Genomic DNA, 16,515 nt, shown 5'->3' with positions numbered 1-16,515 from the left:
CCCTGGTTACGTGGACCCCCTCTACCCCGAAAGGGATGTCTTCCATATGAGTTGCCCCCTCTTCCCTGGGGGGATTGTTCACCACGAGTGTCATGAAAAAGTCCTTGGGATTTCTTGAACCACATTTTTCCTCTCTTCTGGTTCCTGGAGTAGGAACTCTGGGGGTTGGAAAGGCGTATGCCCACAGCAGACAAGGTCTTTCCATCTTTCTCACTACGTGTAAGTGTGTCTCGTACTTTGGGTCCAAAAAGTGCAGATTCGTCAACAGGTGCATTGACAAAGGAAGATTTAAAGGGGTCTGCGAAGTCACACAACCGCATCCAAGCATTACGTCTCATGACAACGCCTGATGCGGTAGCTCGAGCTGCCCCCTAGTGGAGTGGGAGATCAAACGCATCGAGGAGTTTGAGATGGATTCAAGGGTAGTTAGCTGCGAGGCGACAGTATCACGCACCTCATCAGGCAGTACCCCACCAAAGAGGGAGACATTTCAGAAATTAGGTCTCTTTGGAGGCGAGTAAAGAGTGCCAAAATGTCGAATGTCGCTGAAGCATAGGTCCGTTTCCCTAGTCTATCCATGGTCCGGGACTCTCTGTTTGGAGGATAGACCGTGGAACTATCTTCTGCTAGTTCCCTCTTAATCAACTGTCAACTGCTAGGACCAGTGGGGGCTGGTCTTCAGGTGTAGATAACATTTTTTGTCTGGCCTATGAGGGACAGGTTCTACACTGTCCAGGGCCTTCCAGGCATGCTGCACAATGATTTTAACAAGGTTGTCTGCAGGTGGAGTCACCCAGGAAGTAGATGGCTGGGCACGGAAGCCCTGCAGGAACACAGATTCCTCAGAAGAAGGGTTATAGGACTTCCAGTCTCCCTGCTGCTTGAGGATTTCGAGAATGACTCCGAATGAGATGTCATCTGGGGAAGACTGTGGGGACCCTTCCCCCTCATCACAATCAGTGTCTACGGTGATACATTCCTCTGGTGAATCAAGGTGCTTCCTTTTGCATCATTTCTTCTGGGGTGGCTCCCCAATAGGATCTTCTGAGGAGGACTCCGGAGAAGAGGTTCCCTTCAAATAGGGTTCTTGTGACTCCTGTGCCCGGGTCCCGAAATAGAGGGTTGGGAGAGGTGCATGCTAGGGGAGGGTCCTGATACTGATGTTATTGGTGCTGACTGTGAGTCCACTACCTGTACAGCAGGCCCACCTGAGGAGGGATGGGAGTCCGGACCAGGAGGGAGAACCTCGGAACCAGGGTCACACTTCGCCATGAGGAGCTCTGAGAGAACTGGAAGCCATCGGAGCCATGGACATAGACAGCGCCAGCGAGAAAAATAGGCGCTGGGCTAGGTACCAAGGTACGGATGGTCCAAACACTGCTTAGGGAGAGCATCAGTTCCACCGGAGCCGTTGCAGCAAGGGTGGATGGTGCTGACAGGGAAAACACTGCTTTCGGAACCGAGACAGTACGCATTGGAGTGGAATTATCTTGTCCTTGGCAGGTATTCAAGTTCTGGAGCCGATGGAGCTGAAGAACTATCGGCACCATGGCTGGGGATGATGCTGAACCAGGTACAGTCATTGGAGCTGATGTCAGATCCAAGGACAGCACCGTAGTCAGTGGTGCAGAGGTCAGAACCAAAATATGGGTTAATATCATGGACGGCACTGAGGAAGAAGACACAGAGCCTGGTGCCGAAGAGGTCTGCGCTGAGGGCGCCGGCGAAGCATGGTGCCAACTTGATTCCATAACTGATGGAAATGCAGGAACCGAGTGACTCCGTTTGTTCTTATATTTTTTGGTTTTTGGAGAGGGTGAGACCTCCGACCCAGATAGAGCCTCTGAAAAAGGTGTCTTGAGTAATCCGTTTAAGATAAGTTTATTTTATGCTCTGCTAGTGTACAATTACTAAAACTAGCACAAATGTCACAGTCAGATTTAATATGATCCATGCCCAAACAGAAAACACAACGAACATGTGTATCCGAGTTAGGCATCTTACGTCCACACTTGTCACTTAGCTTTGTCTGACATAGTAAGGCAACAAGGCTATCCTACAGAAAAATTAAGGGAGAAAATATGAATGATAAAATACCACTAGTAAAAAGGAAAAGGCCTGTCAAAAACAGGAGACAGGGACAGTACCAATAAAGATAAAAAATACAATTACCAAGGAAAAGGGTAGGAAATAGGCTTAGGTTATAGGCGACAGTGAGAAAAGGTTAACTTGACTAAAAATTAAATAATTTTGAAGAGAAACTGTCTTAAAATTAACAATTTTCTACTTTGCTTTGAGAGAGATGGCTAGCACATCTGACTAGGAATGCGGCAAATGAGATCTGGAGTAACTAGGAGAGAGGCATTATGGGTAGGTCTTAGCTGAGAGTTTTTGGCTGGCACAAGCTTGGAAACGGCCGTATCGGTTCTGAGGATGGAACCGAGGTCCTAATGGCAATGAATAATCAAAGATTTACAACATCAGATTTGTTATTATAATTAGAATTATATAAACAACTATTAATATCTCTCTAACCGTAGTAGATAGACTCCAGTATGACTTTTGCTCATGCAGATATGATCTTCAATTTTCTGTAAAGCAGTTTTGCAGACATTACTCCATTTTGAGATATCTGCTCAGTTCTGAGTTATATGCATGCTTGCAAATTTAATGGGTAAATAATTGTAAATATCTCCAAAACAGTGCCAGTTGAACACCAACTATCAGGGCAAAGTTTTTTCCAGCATCATGTATGCTTTCATTTGATACCATGGAGGCAGCATGACATAAACAACTTCAGATTCAAGTTAATATATTAACATAAAGCATATACCTATAGGTTCATAGGTAGGTACCAGGCTATCGGCCCAAGTGCCTAAGTAAGCCTAGCCAACAAGGTTCCCTGGCTTATGCCACCCAAGAAAGTAAATTTCCTGTGCCCCTGTCGAGCAGAGCCACAGAAGTGTTTCCCGGGGTGTATCTCCTATTTCCCATTCAATCAACAAGATTTTTCTTGAAGAGTGCTAATGAGGAACTTTGCTTGACATAGATGGGTAGCTTGTTCCAGAGTATAGGAAGTCTCTGGGACAGGAATCTATCCCTCCAGCATGTCCTATTTATTGTGGTGACAAGGTTTAGGTAGCATGTCCAACAGTTCTGGGTTTAACATAGCTTTATATGTTAGGCAGAGATCTCCAGATTAGGCGATATGCTACAGAGTAAAGCTGGAGTTTTTTTGAGATGGTCAGTGTAGGGCATCTGTTTGAGGCCAGTAATCCTCTTTGTGAGGTACTTCTGTGGCCTTTCCAGCTGCTGCAGATGTCTTGTGAGGTACATTCCAAAAGGGGCGTTGTACTCTATAATGGGTCTAGTGAGTGCCGAGTAGAGGGGAACAATGACCTCTTTTTTCCTGGATGAGAACCCCTTTATGAAGAGGTGCGCCACATAGAAGGATTTCATGACTACAGTGGCGATGTGATTATCAAAGGAGAGACTACTGTCCACCTGGGTCACAAGGTCTCATCACACATTCGGCATTAAGTAGACTGCCGTTTATGTGGTAGTTCATGGGTACAGAGTTTTTACCAAAGGGGATGACAATGCACTTTTTGGCATTGAGCTTGAGGCCATGCCTCGAACACCAGGCATCTGTCTCAGTGTGGCCCTTCCCTTCTGTAGGATATCCACATCATTTAGGGACTTGACTATGGCTCCTAGTTTTCAGTCATCTGCGAACTTCGTTAGCCAGAGGTCTTCTGTGTTAGCCTGTACTTCAGAGAAGTAAATACCAATCAGGAGAGGTCCCAGGACTGAATCCTGTGGCACTCCACTTGTCACTGGTTTGAAGTCAGATTTGGAGTCTCCAACTTTTACAGTGTGGGTTCTGTCAGTGAGCCAGTTGGCAACCTATCTTGTGACATAGGGATTTATACCTAGTTTAGTGAGTTTAGCTATAATTCCAGACTGGGGGATGGTGTTGAAAGCCTTGGCAAGGTCATGATAGGCTGTGTGAACCACCTTACCCTTGTCTATGGCTTTGGTGACTGCCTCAAAGAAGTCAAGTTCAGAAGGCATGATCTGCCTTTACGCAAACTGGGTGGGGTCCAGAGTCCGGAGGTTACCAATGTCTTTGATTATGAGTTCCATGATGATAGGTTGCATGGTCTTGCAGACCAGGCTCGTCAGGCTAATAGGATGATAGTTCCCAGGATCAGTGATGGCTCCCCCTTTGTGCAGTGGGATAACTGTTGCTGTGCACCATTCAGTGGGCACAAAGCCTGACATAAGACTATGATTGAACATGGTGCTTAGGTGGGGAGCCAGTTGATTCTGAAGTTCATGTAAAACACAGCCTGGGATGTTGTCTGGTCCCATGGATGCTGTGGTTTTGGTTTTAGACAGTGCAGCTTTTACCTGCATAGATGTGATTACAGGGACTCTGCATTCTTCCTGTATAGATATGGGCTCTTTAGGGGGTGAGAGGAGGGTAAAGTTAGCACTGAACCTATCTGCCAGGATGTTGGCAATATCAGTTGGTTCTGGAATTTTCATGTCGTTGTGCTGTAAATCAGAGAAGATCTGGGTGTTGCCATTGAGATTCTTGACATAGCTACAGAATGCTTTGTGGTTGCCCTTAGAATCAGTGGCAATTTTGTTTTCGTAGCTAGCTTTGGAGGATCCTATAAGGGATCCCAGCTTCTTACTGAGGCTGACCAGGGAGATCCTCCACTCATGGGATTTTACTCTCTTTTGCAACAGGTTCTTCCTTCTGTTGTAGAGTTTATTTATGGCAGGGGACCACCAGATTGGCTTCCTTTTTTTGGAGGATAGCGTCTTGGTTCTGTTAGGGATAGCACGATCCATGCACTCGTGTAAGTGCTTATAGAGTGCATTTGTGTAGGATTCAGCAGTTGTAACTGTATTGTCCCATCTGCATGGGTGTCATGAAGTTCGCCACTTCTGTCTTAAGAAGCATGAAGTTGGCCTTGAAGAAATTTTTTACCATGGTTTCCTTAATGGTGGGTGGGAATGGGATGCGGATCTCTAGGATGATTAGCTTATGGTCAGATCTGACCAACAAGGACTTGATTTCAGGTGTGAAACACCGGTCACTCATGTTTGGTAATGACTAGGTCTAGGATACTGTTGCCCCTGGTGGGGGTATGGATAAGTTGATCCAGGGCATTGGAATTTATGAATTCCAGAAAGCATTGAGCGAATAAGTTGGTACATGAGTAGTTTTCCCAGTTAATGGTGGGGTAGTTGAAATCGCCCATTATTAGGGTATTTGGTTGAACCCTAATATTTTTCAATATATCAAGAAAAGAGGAGTGGGAATCCTGGGGCATGATGGGTGATCTGTAGCAAGCTACAATTTGGATTGCAGTTTTACCCAGAGCTAGTTGCACTTGGATAACCTCGGATGCATTATGCTGCACAACTAGCCTGGAGGTGTGGATATCCTTAATGAATATGGACACACCTCAGCCTTTGGTGTTCTGGTCCAGGTTAGATGGCCGAAAAGAGTGTGGTATGAGTTATAGCCTGGTAATGCAGGGTGCTCTCTAGAGCCTTGAACCAGTCTCAGTCACTGCACAGATATCAATGTTCTCCATTTTAAGGAGTGCCTCGAGAGAGTGCATTTTGAGATTTAGACTTCTAGCATTGAGTAGCATTGCCCTCAGTTTTTGCTTGCCTGTTACTGTTATGGTGGTGAATTTGTCATTTGAACCTTGCCTAAAAAAGGCACTATAGGGGTGGCAAGAGCCTTAGCCAGTATCCTGAATCCCAGGGGCAACAGGTGCAGGCCATCTCTGCAAAGCATCATGGTCTATTGACCATGTCGTCCCAGGCAGACAGATACTGGATCCCCTTAGAATGACACCAGAAGCTTAGCCAATTGTTGAAGTCAATCATTTTGTCCTTGTACTGCGGTATCATTCTGGGCAATGGCAGGATGCTACTCAGGGCTAGGGTCATACCTGCCTGGGCTACAAGATCGGAGAGCTCTTCCACATCTCTTTTCATATAGTCCAGGGATGTAGATCTCAGGTCATTCACACCAACATGGACAATGACAGAGTCATATTTGTACTTGTTGTGGAGTGGCCCGAGTGTGTGGGTTATGTGACGGATCCTGGCACCCGACAGGCAGCTGACAGTAACCTTCTTCTTGTTCAGCCTGGTGAGTGGGACATTAGTGTGCCTGACTATAGAGTCACCTATGACTAGTGTGTTGGGTATGTTGGTTTGCCTTATGGGCTGTGGTTTATTGGCACACTGAGTCTGTGGGCTATGTGTCATTTGGGTTGTGTTGGGGGCTGGAGGTTGCTTGCGTTTCTGCTTTGGAGGTCTCTGTTGCTTGAGCAGATTATTATTGAGAGCCTTTGCGAATGTTTTTGTGTTTCTATGTGTGGATTTTGGTGGTGTAGGTTTAGTGGGACTATGTGGTGAGTGTGGTGTGGCACAAGTGTTTACCTTCTCCTCTTGACTGTCAAGTTCAGTTTTGGTTGGAGAGAGCTTTACCTCCAGTTTGGCTAGATAAGTGCATCTCTCACAGGTTGTGGTGTTGGGTGGTAGGAGGAGAGGGTTGTCTGTCTACATGAGGCAATTGCTACATTGCCTCAAGATGCCCAGATTCATCAGATAGACAAGAGAGAACACTGGTAGCTGACCCTAGGACATGCCTGAATAAAAACATACTTTCCTCTAGACAACTGAGGAAAGGTGAGTATAAGAGCTGTTTTTCTCTAAGTAAGTGAGGAAAGTAAGTATAAAAACTGTTTTCCTCTAGGTAAGGACAGAGGTTGAGTGCTGTAGTAATTTGTAGCTTATTTAGTGCTAACAATTAGTCCTGAACAAGTGCTGAGCATGAATAAGCACATTCAAGTGCTAAAACTAAGAATCTGTACCTGGATCTTGTGGTAGATAGGCTACCCAGTGCTTACCACTCCCAATGATAAGCTAGAATGCTTCCCTCCAACATTCCTGATGTCTTTGATGAATAGGCAGGTGAAATGCTGTTTTACAGTGCTTCCATTTGGGCAATACTTGAGATATTTGCAGAAATATATTTATGCATATAGTTTCACTAAGCAAGTATAAAAATCTGCAAACTGGTAGCTGACAACAGGTATTGGTGACGTTTTATGGAAGTCTTCATTTCATACTATGAAGAACAGGACATATATCTGAATCAGGTTATTAATGGAGATATTAATATGGCTTCTATTTATAATCTCTCCTAAAATAAATAACACTTTCTCACTTACTGACCACTGTATTTGGGTCAGCTGACAATCCAGAATTGTGTGAAGAGCTGTCCTGTGAAAAGCACTTCCATCACGGTACTGTGGACTGACTGATGTATGTACATAAAATATGCAGAAATATCATATGTATTGCTCAGTAAGCATAAATATCTGCACTGTGATGGTAGTTAGACACCAGGTAGAAGTGACAGCATTTCTTACTTTTTGTAAGCTTTTATTTGATACCATGAAGTACCTCATAAACCTTTCCATTAACAGAAATATTACTATATCACATATTTATAACTGTCAAAAAAACTTTCAGTTTCTTACTCAAATGCACACCCCCTTTGGGGTCATCAGGCATGCCCCACCTCTGTGTCGGCTTGTCTTGTGAAATGACGTTCTCTAGTCCTACTACGTGGGCACCGGCCACATATGCAGATACATATAACTAGCATACGTATTTCTAAACAAGTATAAATGTATGAAAAGTGTAGACATCAAGTAGCTGTAGTTTCCCAGCATTATGTATGCTTTTCTTTGATACAATGAAGCATCACATAGACTCTTTCTAGGGAATCCTAGTAATACATGTACTGATATCACTCATATTCATATGAAAACAAATCACAGTATCTTACTTACCAACCACCTAATTTATCTCAAGGTATTCCTTAAGGTTTGCATTGACTGTGTTTATGATATGCTCTTCAATATTAATTCCAGGAACACAATATGTCATCATAAATATGAAATGTATGCATATTTTAATGGTACATAAAGCACAGCACAAATATATTTATGTATACTTACAAATTTTATCACTAAACCAGTACAACTACCAGTAAAACTATCATCAAAGTAGTAAAAGTTAATCACCAGTTGCAACTGAGAATTTCTTCAGCACTATATAACCTTAAGGATGTATTAGTCAAGTTATTAACAGAAATATTACAGCATATATTCATAATTTAGCATAAAAAGTAAAATCGCAAATTATTGCATACTGAAAAGCCTCATTAGGGTCAGTGATGTACCTGCGTGACCGCTGTACTACTGCTACCTTTTAATTATATTTTTGTTTTGATTACATTAAGTTCTGCAAAGAAGACAGTGGAATATGGGAAAATTTCCACTGTCTATAAACATGAAACTGAGCTCCGAGTGTGACCAAGACAAATCAAGTTTGGAGAGTGGCTTGAGCACTGAAGGAGCTGGGTACAGGGTTGGGATAGACCCCGCTTTCTGCCATCTTGCCCACTCTGGCAGGGAAGGGTTTCTGCCCATGATAGGTTCATAGGTTCATACTAGGCTATCTGCCCTGGGGCAATTATAAGCCTAGCCCGATTCTGTATGGCTACCCCTTGATTTGAGTATACTGTGCCCTTTTTAAGGTTTAGTTTACTATGTCTCTGTCTAATAGTGACATGGGAGTAATCCCTGGGACAAACCTACGATCCCCCATCCACTTATCGAGATTCTTCTTGAAGAGATTCAGTGAGGTGCTCTGCCTCACATGAACTGGAATTCTATTCCAGAGCGAAGGGAGCCTCTGGGTTATGAACCTGTCCCTCCAGCAAGTTCTATTTATTTCTGTGCTGAGGTTCAAGTCCCTCGAGCGTGTGGCTCTAAGGGATTGAGATTTACTGAGGTGGAGCATGTCCATTAATTCTGGATTTGACATAGCTTTGTATGTCAGGCATAGATCACCTCGAAGTAGGCGGTATGCAACTGAGTAGAGCTGGAGTTTTTTTAACCGAGCAGCATATGGCATCTGTTTGAGACCCTTGATCCTCTTGGTGAGATACTTTTGGGGTCTTTCTAATTGCTGCAGGTGTCGGGTAAGGTACATCCCAAAAGGGGCATTGTATTCTATGATGGGCCTGATGAGGGATGAATAAAGGGGCACGATTACCTCTCTTGATCTAGATGTGAAACCCTTCGTGATGAGGTGGGCTATGTAGAAGGTCTTTCTAACCACTTTGGCAATGTGGTTTTCAAAGGAGAGATTGCTATCAACTTGGGTCCCCAGGTCCCTAATAACTTTCTCTGTACTTAATGGGTTTCCGCCTATGTGGTAATTTGTGGGCACATTGTTTTTGCCAAAGGGTATGACATTTTTTGGCATTTAGCTTTAAACCATGGCACTGGCACCAGTTATCTGTCTCTGTGAGACCTTTTTGAAGGATGTTTGTGTCAGCTGGAGAGTTGATTATGGCGCCCAGTTTGCAGTCATCTGCGAACTTGGTGAGCCATAGTCCTCCCACGTTTGCCTGTACCTCGGAAAAGTATATACCGAACAAGAGTGGTCCCAGGACAGAACCCTGTGGGACGCCACTTGTGACCGGTTTCGAGTCTGACATGGCTCCAGCAACTCTCACTCTGTGGGTTCTGTCTTTGAGCCAGTTTGTGACCCATCTTGTGACATAGGGGTTTATATTTAAGCTGGATAGCTTATCTATGATGCCCGAGTGGGGTATTGTGTCAAATGCTTTTGCAAGGTCCAGATAGGCTGTGTGGACTACCTTCCCTTCATCTATGGCTTTGGTGACTGTTTCAAAGAAGTCAACCAGGTTCAAAAGGCAGGATCTGCCCTTGACAAAGCTGAACTGGGTAGGATCTAGTGTCTGTAGGTCCCCAATGTCTTTGTTTATGAGCTCCATGATGATCATCTCCATAGCCTTGCAGACTAAGCTAGTCAGGCTTATGGGGCGATAGTTTCCAGGGTCCGTACAGGCTGCACCTTTGTGGAGTGGGACCACTGTTGCTGTACGCCATTCTGTGGGCACATATACTGTAGTGAGGCTGAGGTTGTATAGCTGTTTTATTTGAGGGATTAGTTCCTCTTGTAGTTCATGTAGGACGCAACCTGGGACGCCATCTGGTCCCATGGAAGCAGTGTTTTTTGCTTTGGAGAGGGCAGCCTTCACCTGATCATCTGAGATGTTTGGGAGGCAGCCCTCTGCCGGGATAGATACTTGCTCTTTTGGGGGGGAGGGGGGTAGAGAAGTTTGCACTGAACCTGTCTGCCAGGATTTTGGCGATGTCTGTGGGTTCAGTGTATTTTTTGTCGTTTAGAATCAACTCAGAACAAATCTGGGAGTTGCATCCCAGGTTTCTAACATAACTGAAAAAAGCCTTATGATTGTCTTTGGTGTCCTGTGCAATTTTTCTCTCGAAGCTGGCCTTGGACACATCCCTGGTGAGGAGGACAGTGCCATAATCACATAGCAGATGGTTGTTAGCAGTTTGGTACTGAAGGGGGGATGGAGCTAATGGACGCTATTTGTAGTGACGCATGGACATCAGTAACTCTGCCTGTTACGGCATTCAAAAAATCCACCCAGTGTGCAGGACATTATATATGACACGGCTAGCTGCTCCATTCCAGACCACTTACCCTTCCCATTCCATCAAATGAGGCGGTTCCCATCCTTTAGGGACATTAATGAGGACACAAAAGGTAAATAAAGCAGGAGGATTAAGTAGTTGCTGGTTAGCTGGAAGACACATATAAAAGGGATAAAAGAAGTTAAAATGAAAAAAGAAGGCCACTGCCCAACTAGATCTTCTCAGTCAATCAAATGCAATAATTAATCTATGGGACCTTTACTGAACCTAACTAGCTATTTGTATACTCTGAAGCAAAACAAATTGGATAACATTTTTCACTACTGAACGTATACTATCATTGTCATATAATTTTTCAGAAACGTTGTTCTTGTACCTATTGGAGATGCTCTGCTACAGAAACTTTTTGAATTAAACATAAAACAATGAAGCAATATGATACAAGGGTGCATGCATTTACATTATAGCTAGGGTAAGTCAGGGCAAGAGGTTGCAGCCCATGAGTGCTTTACTTTACGTATACAACAAGTCATGTCTAATAATGAAATAAGATATAGGAAGTATTTACTATAGCACAAAATCAACCACTTCACATTGCTGCAATAGTGTCCTATCAAAGTCATGCAACTTGTAAACCTGTTCTGCCTACACAGAGTCCTAACTGTGTTATTATGTGTTTAGAGACAAAGATTCCAAGAAATTCACCCAAAGAGCAAAGAGCAAGACGTAAATCTTGACACTGATATAGAGAATTCATAATCATACCTCTCAAACTCTTACCTCAAGAAATCCAGACAAAGCCTGCTATAATGGGGGGACAAAGGCCCAAAAAAAGAGACAGATTTTAAATATTGCCCTTATAAACATAAAGATAAACATAAAATTGCTCCTAGCAAGTTTATAGAATTTATAGGACTTGCTGTAGCATACATTTTACTGAAGAATATGAAGTCTGAAACTCAAATGCATGCCATTGTTAAGTGACTTCAGTCCTCAGATCATCCTAGTGATTTGCCAGAAAACCACAGATTTTATGAGAAATAGACCAAAAATATGAGGCAGAAATCTGGACAGTTGAGGGGTAAGCTCATAAAATTAGGTTATGATCAAATATCTGATCATAATTATTTGTAGTGCATGGAGATTTATCTGCTCCGTGTACTAGTAGTTACAAAGTCAGTAAAGCACTTAACGAGTGCTGTTAGACAGCAAGACATATCAGGGAAATATTCTGAAACAAAGTCGTGGTACTGGAACGCATCATTTGTGTGGGAGTTTTGTACAATGCTTTCCTGTGCATGCTATCAGATGCACTGTGGCGAAATCTCAGCCCACTTAAAGGGCTAATACCGACTCCAACCTAAGTCATGGTAATGCATAATCCATTCTTTCACAGTTTCTAGTAGAAGTAGCAAATATTACATTTATAAATTACTAATTTTAAATGAAAGAACAGGTACTGTATTAGTGCATATATTTGGCATTCAGTGGATGACAGATGTGTACTTTTACTACAATTCATTTAAAATTAATAATTTATAAATATTGCAATATAGCGTGAAATAATTTCCAGAGGAAACATAAGGTAGTTAATAAAAACACCAGATTTTAAAAATTCAGAGAGCTGAATTTAAAGGAGGATCAGTTTACTGACTTAAGCATACCACTTTCTCCGAGTAAGTCCAGAAGCTGCTGACGAGTGTTATGCTTAGAATCCAGATAAGGAAGAATAAGCCATAAGTTTATCCACAAAAATTATACGAGTCTGTCCATAACAGCTACTGTAAAATTATACAAACATACATTTGTTTTACACATATGTATATTACATTAATGTGTATCCACATATATGTACAAATAGCAGTTTGCAACAAAAAGTTGATGCTGAAAGAATACATAACAGTTCATTTAGTGCATTCATATTCATCATATCAGCCTGGACATGCTAGCATATAGTTAAATGGAGAATATTTTGGGGGCTCGGAGTATGTTACTACCTATTTCAATGAACACTTCACCCTTTGATAAGCTGTACACGCCACTTCTGCAACATTTATTTTGCAGAATGACACATATATAAGAACCTGTTCAGATGCTGTACAAGGATCCTACTGTCTCAACCTGTAAGCAGCTATACAGGCGCTACCTACATGATTAAAGTATTACAGGATCACGTCTGGTAATGGTGGCAGCCTCTTGCACTCACAAAACAATTGTTAGAATCAGGTCTCTGGATACTGAAATGCATAAGTGGTTTGTCTTTTTCCTGTTTTTTGGAGCTTAATCACAGCACTCCATGCACTACAGAATTTTTAAGTGTAGCTTGCCAAGAGCTGCAAACTAGCACACAATGAAGAAGTGCAAAACAGAATGGTAAAGTACTTTAAAATGTCAGCATCTCTACTTCAGAAGTATTATTTCAATGTTTGGAAAGCATTATCTAATGAAAGAAATAGAGATAAGAAACTCAAACTGCTTCCTTAACAAACAAAAAAAAAATTACTTCTTAATTTTATTGCTCTTCAAAACACAAAATCCATATGAATACAAAGGACAATATATAGCACAGCAATCGACATGCAATTATTTTCTCTAGGTTAAAAACACATTAATAATAATGATCTCTAGAGTTTCCTTCTTGAGACTATAATTAAGTGAAAGCCTGACAAAGAATTCTGTCATTCTCATGACAATACTAAATAGTATGCTTCACAGCACTGCTGTTTCTTACACATGGAGGATTTACATAGAGTCATACTACATAGTTTAGTATCCATGCACCTATAGAACAACAGACATAGGGGTGGCTTGAATCTGCTTAGCCATAATATTACTAGAGAGTCAAAGAAACTTGATGAAAGAATAAAGGAATTGGGCCAGGTTTTAAATAATTTCAATGAAAAACAGTAGATCAAGTTTTTAAAAGTATGTACTCAGAAACTTCATGTGTGTAGGCACTATGCCATAAAATAATTAAGCAGTTTTCTCTATGTGTTACAGTTTTGTAGATGAAGTCAATTAACTGATTAAATCATAACAGGTAAACAAAAGTATGTGTGTGTGTGTCTGTATGCGTGCATTTGTGCATCTTACATGCACGCGCGGCGCACACAAACACACTTGGTAGGGAAGGTGGCTTACTTACAGTACAGGATCAAATACGGAAACCTTATCTGCACTAGGAACAGGTCAGATTACAATACAATACACCATGGTTCTGATACTTACAGCTTGTTCCGGTTACTACAAATTCATCTTACTATAACCTATTTTACATAAAAATGTACTGTGCTGTGCTAGGAAAGAACTACTTGTAAGCTCATACCTTAAAGCAAAACTTCAAAACAGCTGAAATGCTAAATAATAATGCATTTTGTAAAAATAAATAAAATAGTACTATACTTTTCTGATTCATTTAACAAAATGTATAAGACATTTTACTTTATCTGGAAAGCTCTGTACTAATGAAAATAGCCTGCAAAGCAAATGATATAAGGTTTGAAAGAAATACTGTGAAATATTCAGAACTGATACTACTACCTTAAAGAGTATGAAGAGAAGTAATTAATTTTCATTTTTGTTAGAGGAGATCTTGCTAAACCATTATAAATTCAAGAATAACAGTTGCCCTGGACAGCGTAAACATTCAGCAACAACCCAAACCAGGAAGTGCTGCAATAAGCAAGTCGAACTTTGCACTCTGGCACCCATGAAACAAGAGCTCTTAAAGGGAGACACACTCAAAATTGCATTTCTTACAACTTCGTATTCAGTTGATCCAAACTGACTTATGTAGTGTGTGTGTATGTGTGAGCGAGAAATTAGAATACCTTTCAACAGGCCCTGATTATGCCTCATATTTTTACCTTTCCCTACATAAAATCTTTGATTTGTGGTAAATCAGTGAGGATTATACTCAGTCAGCAGTGCCAGACATTACAGTTCTTATTGTGCTCAGAAAATCCACGCTGATGCAAAACATGTTGCTTTACCAGCTTTCTAAGAGAATAAGAGTAGTACTAGCAAATTGTCACTGATTTTTCACCTTTGTTCCTCCATTATTTTTGGATTTGTCCAGAATTCCTGAGCAAAGAAGTTGAGCAATTTGGTGTGTGTGTGTGTGTGTGTGTGTGTGTGTGTATGTGTGTGTGTGTGCGTGTGTGTGTGCCTAAGTACTGTGTAAGGAAGCTCAGATTAGCTAGGTTTACTGAATACTTTTGTTGAAGGAAGATTTTTATTTAAAATTCCAGGGTTATTCAATGAGATTTAAATTATTTGGGATGCTTTATACCTGTTATCTGGAATGCATAACATATGTTGATAAAAACTTAACAGAAATCATGGATACTACTGTACTTGTTCAAATGCTCAATGACATATACGAGGCTGCTGTACTCAATGGTATCTAACATTAAAGACTGCACTTTTTCTGTCACACTCCAACTCACCAAAAGCTGATACTCTGTTACTGAGGGATACCCAGTACCTCCACAACCCCCCCATCCCTGAACACACACACACACACACACACACACACACACACACACACACACACACACACACACATCAAAAGAGGAAAAAATATTTTTTACAAAATCTATGCATAGTACTCTCTGTCACTGAATCGCACTTCTGCCCACTGCCTAGGAGATCTGCAGTAGCTGAAGTTCAGAGTTCGAGTTTACCTTAATACAGCAGCATTTTTTTAAGAAGGTAATAATGAGGCTGTTGTAAAATTGTGTCTTCTTCTGCTGAAATGCTGCTTTATTTGCACCAAACCAACAGTGAATGTGGGTCATACTGAACAGATACATGATTGTCTGTAACTCAAGGCACAACAGTTTCCATTGGCTCTTGAGTACCAGAAATTTCTTTCTGAACTCAAGTGCATAATCCTCAACTATCCAGATTTTCACAAAATATCCAGATTTTTGCTTTATACTTCTGGTCTGTTTCTCGTAAAGGTTGCAGTTTTCTGGCAAATCGTTGAGGACTGAAGTCAGTAAATAATGACAGATATCTGAAGTTCAAACTCCATATCTTTCAGAAAATGCATGTTAATTCAAAAGCTGTTATTCTATCAACTTTCTAAGTTTGTAAAAGGAATATTTAAAATATGTCCCTGATTTTGGGCCTTTGTCAGGAATATTTAAAATATGTCCCTGATTTTGAGCCTTCGTTCTTCCATTATCTTTGACTTTGTCCAGATTTCTTGTACTATGAGGTTGAAAAGTGTACAATGAAGTCACAGACAGAAGTGTAACTGCAGCATCACCATATGAGTGAGTACACTGTATATGCTGTATGATTCAAGCATCACAGTTATCACTGAATCATCATTTCAATCTAGCAAAACACTTCTAGGTTCTCAGCTTTTACTATAAAAATGTATAATGAAACCCATGGCCATGACTGTAAGTCATAAAAGTAGCACTGAGCAGTGCAACTTTTGCTGGTCAGATATGTAGGGTTTTACTTTTTAACAAGAATTCAATCAAAGTAGCGCATGTAATGCACAGAGCTAAATCACATTAGCAGTTAATACAAATGACTGTGAATTCTTTATCTAGGCAGTTTGGGGGACATCCTATCAATCAGCACAAGATAAAGATCTCAAAAAGCATCCTGTGACAATGCCACGAACTAGCATCCCCTCGACTCTTCACTTGAAGAGCAAGAAAAGAAAAGAATGCCAGTTGGCTTCCTGCATACAGCACCCTAACCATGATATTTCCCCAACTTTTCAATTAAAAAAAAAGATAGTTATCAAGTTTATGGTGGTGGTGGTGGGAATGCTCTGAAATGCAGGAGCATGTCAAGTCACATCTTTGCACCCTGTCTCTGCCCCCCCCCCCAAAAACAAAAAAACAAATCAGTTGCTATAGTTTAGACCACCCATGGAGTGTAACAG

The 16,515-nt window shown here is 41.5% G+C and overlaps 1 protein-coding gene across 1 annotated transcript in view; it reads right to left on the bottom strand.

The window, feature by feature from the left end:
* Positions 1-14,271, bottom strand: part of FBXL8 (F-box and leucine rich repeat protein 8) — a 77,044-nt gene extending 62,773 nt beyond the window's left edge. The window contains exon 1 of the mRNA XM_044081506.1: positions 14,145-14,271. The gene's annotated coding sequence lies outside the window, so the exon portion shown is untranslated. The remainder of the gene's footprint in view (positions 1-14,144) is intronic.
* Positions 14,272-16,515: the final 2,244 nt, after the last annotated feature.

Source organism: Protopterus annectens, chromosome 8.part0 (assembly GCF_019279795.1).
Source record: "Protopterus annectens isolate FY-2018-M chromosome 8.part0, PAN1.0, whole genome shotgun sequence".
In the NCBI taxonomy this organism is placed as follows: domain Eukaryota; kingdom Metazoa; phylum Chordata; order Ceratodontiformes; family Protopteridae; genus Protopterus; species Protopterus annectens.
This window is presented reverse-complemented; position numbering and strand designations above follow the sequence as displayed.